At 46.7% G+C, this 8,682-nt stretch overlaps 1 pseudogene; it reads left to right on the top strand.

Moving 5' to 3' along the window:
* The first annotated feature begins 4,308 nt into the window (after positions 1-4,308).
* LOC118078047 (olfactory receptor 13H1-like) lies at positions 4,309-5,244 on the top strand (annotated as a pseudogene).
* The last annotated feature ends 3,438 nt before the right edge of the window (positions 5,245-8,682 follow it).

Raw genomic sequence — 8,682 nt, 5'->3', positions numbered from 1 at the left:
CCCCAACCCTAACCCCTAACCCCTAACCCTAACCCCTAACCCCTAACCCAAACCCAACCCCAAACCCAAACCCTAAACCCTAACCCTAACCCCAACCCCTAACCCCTAACCCTAACCCTAACCCTAACCCTAACCCAACCCAAAAACCCTAACCCTAACCCAAAAACCCTAACCCTAAAACCCTAACCCAAAAACCCAAAAACCCTAAAACCCTAACCCAAAAACCCTAAAACCCTAACCCTAAAACCCTAACCCTAACCCTAAAACCCTAAAACCCTAAAACCCTAACCCTAAAACCCTAACCCTAAAACCCTAAAACCCTAACCCTAAAACCCTAACCCTAACCCTAAAACCCTAACCCTAAAACCCTAACCCCCTAACCCTAACCCCCTAACCCCCTAACCCCCTAACCCCCTAACCCCCTAACCCCCTAACACCCTAACCCTAACCCCCTAACACCCTAACCCTAACCCCCTAACCCTAACCCTAACCCCCTAACCCTAACCCCTTAACCCTAACCCTAACCCTAACCCCTAACCCCTAACCCCTAACCCCTAACCCCTAACCCCTAACCCTAACCCTAACCCTAACCCTAACCCCTAACCCTAACCCCAAACCCCAAACCCCAAACCCTAACCCTAACCCCTAACCCCTAACCCCTTAACCCTAACCCTCTGGAATCCCATAAGCAGTTCTGAATTTCCATGAGATCATGGATTTAAAAATGTTTGGGGATAATATAAATACTTCGGCAATACCATAAAAATGTAAACCTTAGTTGGTTCCCATGAAACTATGTTTTCTTCTTACCCAGATGAAGATTCTACAACAATGGTGAGTCATCTATAGATTTTAATTTCAATAAATAGGACTAAGTAGAAGGGACTTCTTGTTAAAACAGATATTTGCTGAACATACAGATATTGCTGAACATTCACAGTGGATGTGCTTTGAGAGGTAAGTGTGATAAAAAGTTTTGAAGATGTGTATGACACAGTTTCTAGTAAACAGATAGTTGTATATGGTCTTTCAATATAGAAGGGCACCCTTATGGTAGACAGATATCTTTTTTGGTATCTTTTTGGAATCCAGTCCATGCACTAATTCAGGATATAAAGAATACACTTAGATATATTTTATATGGTTGCTTCATCTCCCCAAATTTTATTGCCCCCATTCCATGCACTGTGATGCAAACATGGTGTTAGACCCTTATTTGTTTCAGATTATTATTATTATTATTTACTGCAATTTCTGTCTCTTGTCTTTTGTGAAACACCTTCAGGGTGTCAAAGTCAAAGAACAGGAGAAAAATCTCCTAAGTAAATACTATAAATAAATAAATAAATGGGGTGGGGTTTTTTTGCTCATTGTGAGTAAAGCTAGCAAGTGTGAAAGGAGTGGGGGAGGTTTGGTTTGAAGACAGACCTGAACAATATGTCAAATACAGCCCAACAGCCGGCTTAGGTTTTCAAAAATGGGCAAATCTGCAATACGTTCTCTGCTAAGTAGCTTGTGGTGTGAAGGTAATAAAATCCATTCTATGAAAACAATACTTCATATGTGGGTTCTCTCAGGTGGGTTGGTTTTGTGTGGTGTGGGACATAGGGCTGATGTCCCCAAATCCAAACTCTGTATCAGATCCAGTAATTAATATATTATTTGTGACTTCCTCTTATTTCAGTGAAGGAGGTAAGCACATGACTCTCTCCAACTAATGAAAATATCATCAATGTATCATCAGGTGCTAAAAGTATTGTCTTTAGTTGCCCTTCTGACCCTGACAGAGATGTTCTCTCTGTGTTCCAGCTGCCCCATTTATTTCTATGAAACTAATGAGTCCATGCACAAAGGATATAAGTGTGTGTGTGTGTGTGTGTGTGTGTGCGCGCGTGTGTGTGTACACACACCCACACACTCACACACACCCCTGCCCTGAACTGAATGGAGCAGTAGCTGTGATGCAGTGGCTGCTGCACATTTGAAATCCTGCCATCGTCCTATATCTGCAGATTTTCAACCATTCGTAAAATGCAACTAGGATTATTTATTTCGTAAAATACAGAGCCATTTTGAGGAGATCAGACAAGAGTTTTTTTTTAAAAAAAAAGTCTGCTGAGCTGAGGGACACAAGACTGATATTGACACAGCAATTTGACAGGGGTTGTAACACTGTCACACTTACAGGACTCTTCCCCAACCTGGTGCTCTCTAAATGTTGGAGGACTCCAGTGAAGAATATTTAATATATAGATTCTCTCTGAAATTTGTGTGTTTGTGATGTGTGTTTGTGGTGTGTGTGTGTGTGTGTGTGTGTTTGTTTGTGATATGTGGGGGGGGGGAGAGAGAGTTATGAACTATTCAGAGAGGGTTGTATGTCCATGACTATCTCTATCTCATAGAAATCACCAGCTCTTAAAGGTGCTTTACTATGGCTCTATCGACTTGTGCAGCTCCTGTACCAAGCTAAGCTCACTGTATCTCTAAGTACCATTGCGAAAAGCAAAACAAGGAAGAAAAGGGTTTGTTATCTGCTAAACTCACACTAGAGTCAACGAGGATCTATCATTCAGAACACTACTGTTCAGACCCCACCACTGACCACAGTCAAGAACTAGATTTCTTAAAATCCAAAGCTGACAGAACTACCACACTTACTGGCACATTCCACCATTTGGCATTGTCTTGGTGTTGAACTTTAATTGCCTTCTTCCCTGAAGGGTAAGTGGTGGTTGAAGTCCAATATGTGGAAAACTCTAGTTTGAGAAAGACAAGTTTATAGGCTCATAATATAATATAGATTAGGGTTGCCATATTTCAAACAGAAAAGTTGTTGAGGGGTTCACTAAAAATTTTTTAGTTTTGCCCAAATTTGTTGAGCTTAAAATGCAATTTTTGAGCTATTTTTATAGGAAATAGGCAAAAATGACACTGCCGACATGGGCTACCATATGTCTGGATTTTCCAGGACTTTTTGGGCCGATTTTTGCCCAGACACTGCTGACGACTACAGTATTCTAGATATGTCCAGGAAGTTCCAGACATTTGACAACCCTAATATAGATTGACAATAAAGCATGAAATCTGACTTGGAGCTACGTTTAAAATAATCACAAGGACCAAACTATAGTGAACCTTCCTTTTGAAAGAACAGCAAAATAATAATAATAATAATAATAATAATAATAATAATAATAATAATAATAATAATAATTTATTATTTATACCCCGCCCATCTGGCTGGGTTTCCCCAGCCACTCTGGACGGCTTCCAACAGAAAAATAAAACTCAGTAATCTATTAAACATTAAACATTAAAAATGATCCTCTCAATGTTTTAACCAGTAAGAAGGTCAGTCATTTGTTATCTAGTTTGGAGTGTTTGTTTGTTTGTTTGTTTTTGGACAGATAAATCTGAAAAGTGTTTGGAAATAAAACTGTAAATATTAGTGATATGTAAAACACAGAATAAAATCTCTTCCAGTCCATATGCCATGAGTGAGTGATTACCCATATGGCTGTACAGACATCTGCCCCAGCCAGCTTGAAAGGTCAGGGATGATGCGAGTTGTAATCCAGAAACACCTGGAGGGCACCAGGTCCCCAGGTCTCACCTTAAGAAAACCTTAATATCCCCCCCCCCCAAAAAAAAACAAGTTTAAATCTTATATTATTCTTGGCTTTCATTACAACATGAATTAAATGAGGCTTTGGGTGAGGTGGAGTGAGTTTGCTTGCAAATTATTTCACCCATTTATGGCTTGACTGGTGGCGAATGTATGGTTGTAGCCCCCCAATGTATGTTGTGACCTGGGGATCTATGCTTGTTTGGCATTAATGGATGCAGACACAATATCCAATACTCAGTAGAATGGAGGGAAAGTGTTATCTTCCTCAAAGATTTAGTAGGGAACACACAGATTTTTTTCACTACTGCTCCTGCATAGTGCAAACCAGTAAAATGCACCCTCCAAAGGCAAATGAAGAAAGTAATAGGCTTTAGGAAAAAATGTCCTCCATGCTTTCCTAATTACACAGAGCCAATTGAATTTCTTAATCTCCTATCAAATGTTAGTCAGTTTGCAGTACAACCTGATGCATGTTAATGTGTCACCTAAATTAGATTGATCAACAAAAGCCTTACATTTTGCCTTTCATTAATGGCCGGGACTTAGTCATGATGTCTACACATGAACTTTTAATTTGTTTTCCATTTATAACATTTCACAACAACCGAGGAAATAACTAGAAGGGCTGGAATGTCCTACATGAGGTCCAATGATATTTGATATCACTTTTTATAGGTAACATGGAAGAATGGGGCAACACAACTGCAGTGACTGAGTTCGTTCTAATAGGCCTCTCCAGAAACCCCAAAGCGCGTGCTGTTTTGTTTATTCTCTTCTTGCTGATGTACCTGGTTGCTGTAGCTGGGAATGGACTTATTGTGGTGCTCATTGTGATGGATTCGCACCTCCACACACCCATGTATTTCTTCCTTAGCAACCTCTCCCTCATTGATGTCTGCTATGTCACCACCTCCGTCCCACAGATGCTGGCCCACTGCTTCACAGACAGGCCCACAATCCCCAAGGGAAGATGCTTTGCACAAATGAGCATTGCTATGTATTTGGCAGTGACCGAGGGCCTTTTGCTAGCAATGATGGCGTATGACTGTTTTGTGGCAATATGCTACCCTCTACGTTATAGCTTAATCATGAGCCAAAAGGTGTGTATCTCTCTGGCAGTCAGCCTGTGGTCTAGCTCTTTCCTCCTGACCATTGTTCCCTTTTTGAGTATGCAGGCACGCTTGTGTGGGCCCAATGTGGTGAATCATTTCAAATGTGAGCTCCAGGCAGTGTTGAAATTGGCCTGCTCTAATACCCAAGCCAGTGGAGTCAGCATGATGATAACCAGTGTCCTCGCTCTGCTGTTCCCCTTCTCCTTTGTTTTGGTGACCTATGGTTGCATTGGTGTCGCTGTTCTGCGTATCCGCTCATCACAAGGGCGTAGGAAGGCCTTGTGAACCTGTGGTTCTCATCTGGCTGTGGTGGGAATTTTCTATGGCACAATGTTGGCCATGTACCTCAGGCCTCAAGCCAAGACATTCACCGACAAGGAAAAGGTAGTGGCTGTGTTTTATGGGGTCGTCACTCCCATGCTCAATCCCATGATCTACAGCTTGAGGAACAGGGGTGTGAAAGGAGCCCTGTGGAGAGCAACTGGAAGGAAAGTGGAGGAATAAGGCACTTCAGAAATTAAATTCTATATTGATAGATATTTTATCAGCAGGAATACCTAAAGTGTTTTGTTATTCTGCAAATGGGTAGAGTTCAAAGTAGTGCTAAGGAGATTATTCCATCAGTGCAAGAATTTCTGCTTTTCTGAAGGGAATGATTCCCACTCCCCCCCCCATGTGCTTCTCTGGAGGTTCTCTGGACTCCACAGAGCAGATGGGGGGGGCAGACCCATTTCCACTAGCATGAGTCATGCTGGCTCCCACTACCACAACTATTTAATTGAATCTAGCCCAATATTTTTATTGCTGCTGGTGGTTATGGTGGCAATATAGCTTCTCAAAGTGAGGAAAGGAAAATATTTAGCTGCACCCCAAGCAGTTTACAATCTAACTATAGGCATGGGCTGGGGAACCTGTGGTCCTCCAGGTGTTTTTGGACTCCAACTATCATCAGTCCCAGCTAGCATTGCCATTGTGATCAATGAAGATGGGAGCTGTATTCCAGCAACATCAGGAGGCCCACAGGTTCTCCATCTTTGCTTCAGACAGTACTTGAGTAAAAGATGGGCAATAGAGCAGTGTTTCTCAACCTTTTTTGGGCCACGGCACACTTGTTCCGTGAAAAAAATCACGAGCCACACCACCATTAAAAAAGTTAAAAAATTTAACTCTGTGCCGCCCTATATTATAATTATGACTGTAAGAAACACTTGCCAAATATTGCTTTCCGGCGGGTTAGTGCTGTGTATTGGCGGCCACCAGACTCGTTTGCACTGAGCTTTGGGAAAGAGGAGGAGAAATATTGCTTTCCGGCGGGTGAGTGTTGTGTATTGGCGGCCGCCAGGCACGTGACAATGCAAATCGCCCTTCTCGTCGCTGCACGTCGCGGCACACCAGCCAGCGTCTCAGTGTGCCGCGGAACAGCGGTTGTGCCGCGGAACAGCGGTTGAGAAACGCTGTGTCAGAGGGCCTGGTGTGGCTACTCTAGAGTGACGACTCCAGCATGGTCTTTTAAGGCTTTTATTAAGTGCTGATTATTTACAGTGTTCAGAGCAGTAAAAATGCATCCTTAAGGTGAGGTGTCAGAACTCCCGAATGGCGATTGGCGCGTTTTCTTCCAGCACCACAACTTTGGCAGACCCAACCTCTTCCCCCTACGTTTGCGTCGCAATTCGGGAGTTGGGGGGATTGGCCTCCCCCCCGTGCGTCCAACTTCCTGTCCCACCTGAGGCATGGGCTCCGCAACCCTGCCTGAGCCTCGGACACCACTTCCTGACTCTCCGCTGGAGGCAGAGCTCTCCTTACTCTCTCCAGCGCTTGGTGATGGGCTGGAACTTAAGATGGGAGGGACTTCCCTGTATCCCTTGTCCCTCACATCCACCCCCCTCCCAGGCTCCTCTCTCCCCCTCCCTAGTGGCTCTCTGCTTGCTGGGGACGAGTGAAATCCCAAGAAGTCAGTGGCATCCGAGCCTGTGGGTGTGAAAATTTCCCCCCAATCCTGCGATCTCTCTCCTTCCCCCTGAGAAGACGGAAATCCCAAGAAGTCAGTGGCATCAGAGCTGGTGGGAGTAAAAATGTTCTGCCAGTCCTCTCCTGCCTCTGACGTCGTCGACCTCGGTGAAACCCACACCTCTTCTTCCGTGTCCTCAAATTCCGCTTCCCATCTCCATGGGGAGCTGCTGCCTGCTATCCCTTCCTCCTGCTCCTCCCCCTCTCCCTCCCTTTCCATGTGCCAGGGCTTGGGCCTGTGGGGGAACAGGGCGTGGAACTCTTCCACTAAAAATTCCTCAGGTACTTCCGTGGCCGGTATCCACTCATTGTGGGATGGCGGAGTGTCCTCCCATGCTATCAGGTACTCCAGCCCTCTCACCCCTCTCCTTGAGTCTAAAATCTCAGTTGCCTCATTGAGCTGTCGGGCGTTTCCCGTCTCCCCCCCTCCCTCTGGAGGTTGATCGCTGTCCCTGAACCTGGTACTTTCCCTGTACGGCGACAGCAGTGATCTATGAAACACTGGGTGCACTCTCATGTCCTCCGGCAGTGCTAGCCTGAAGGCTACCGGGTTGACCAGTTGCGTGACCGTGAAGGGGCCCAGCCTCCTGGGTGCTAACTTTTTGCATCGCCCCCTGGTGGGAAGACCTTCCGAGGATAACCAAACCTTGTCCCCCACCCTGATGACCTCTCCCGGCCGCCTGTGGCGATCTGCCCCTTTCTTGTACGCTTCCTTGGCCCTCTCCAAGTGTTCTCTGAGCTGCTGGTGCACCGTCTCCAGGTCCTCTGCCCAATCCTCTGCCTGTGGGCCCTCTTCCTCCTCCTCCCCCTCCCTCTCCGGGAAAGATCTGAGGTCGCGCCCGTAGTTGGCCTTAAAGGGCGACACCCCTGTGGAGACGTGCACCGCATTGTTGTAGGCAAATTCTGCTAGTGGCAGGCGATCCACCCAGTCCGTTTGCCTCTGGCTGACGTAACATCTCAGGTACTGCTGCAGAATGGCGTTGACCCGCTCCGCCTGTCCATTGGTCTGCGGGTGCCGAGCCGTCGACAAGCTGACCTCCACCTGCAGGAGGTTCATTAGCCGTCGCCAGAACCTGGAAACAAATTGGCGGCCACGATCCGAAATAACTCTTAAAGGCAATCCATGCAGTCGGAATACGTGGTCCACAAACAGTTTGGCCGTCTCTTCTGCCGAGACCGCCCTGGCACACGGTATAAAGTGGCACATTTTGGACATGAGGTCCACCACCACCAACACTGCGGTCTTGCCCCTGGACGACGGCAGGTCTGTGATGAAGTCCATGGACACTACTTCCCACGGCCTGTGCGGTGTGGCTAATGGCTCCAGCAAACCTGCTGGTGGCGCTCTGACCACCTTTGCTCGCTGGCAGGTGTCACATCCCCTGACATAATCCCGAACATCCTCCCGCACCCCTGGCCACCAGAAGTGTCTCATGACTAGGTGAGTGGTTTTGTCCCTTCCGAAATGACCCGCCGTTGGGTTGTCGTGCATCTGCTTGAGAACCTTACCTCTCAGCTGTTTGGTTGGGAGGTACAGGGCTCCCCTGTAAAAAAGCAAACCCCTCCTTTCCTCAAAGTCTTTGGCCTGCTCCCTCCCCCCTCTCAGGTCTCTGAAGATGCGGGTGGCAAATTCATCCGCTGCCGTCAGTGCTGTGAGTTCTGCCTCGCTCACCACTGCTGCACCGCATGACCATGCAGATGGGGGGAAAACGTGCCTGGGTGCTGGTGGCAACTCCTCCTCCATGTACTCTGGCTTGCGGGAGAGGGCATCCGCCCTGACGTTCTGCTCCCCCGGGATGTAGTGGATGGAGAAGTTGAAGTTCGAGAAGAACTCTGCCCACCGTATCTGCCGCTGGTTGAGCACCCTGGCCGTTCTCCAGAACTCCAGGTTCTTGTGGTCTGTGCACACCTGGATGGGGTGCTTGGCGCCCACCA

Source organism: Zootoca vivipara, chromosome Z1, assembly GCF_965207765.1.
Source record: "Zootoca vivipara chromosome Z1, rZooViv2.hap1.1, whole genome shotgun sequence".
NCBI classification, from domain to species: domain Eukaryota; kingdom Metazoa; phylum Chordata; class Lepidosauria; order Squamata; family Lacertidae; genus Zootoca; species Zootoca vivipara.
The sequence above is the reverse complement of the archived record's forward strand: the minus strand, read 5'-3'. Positions and strand labels throughout refer to the sequence as shown.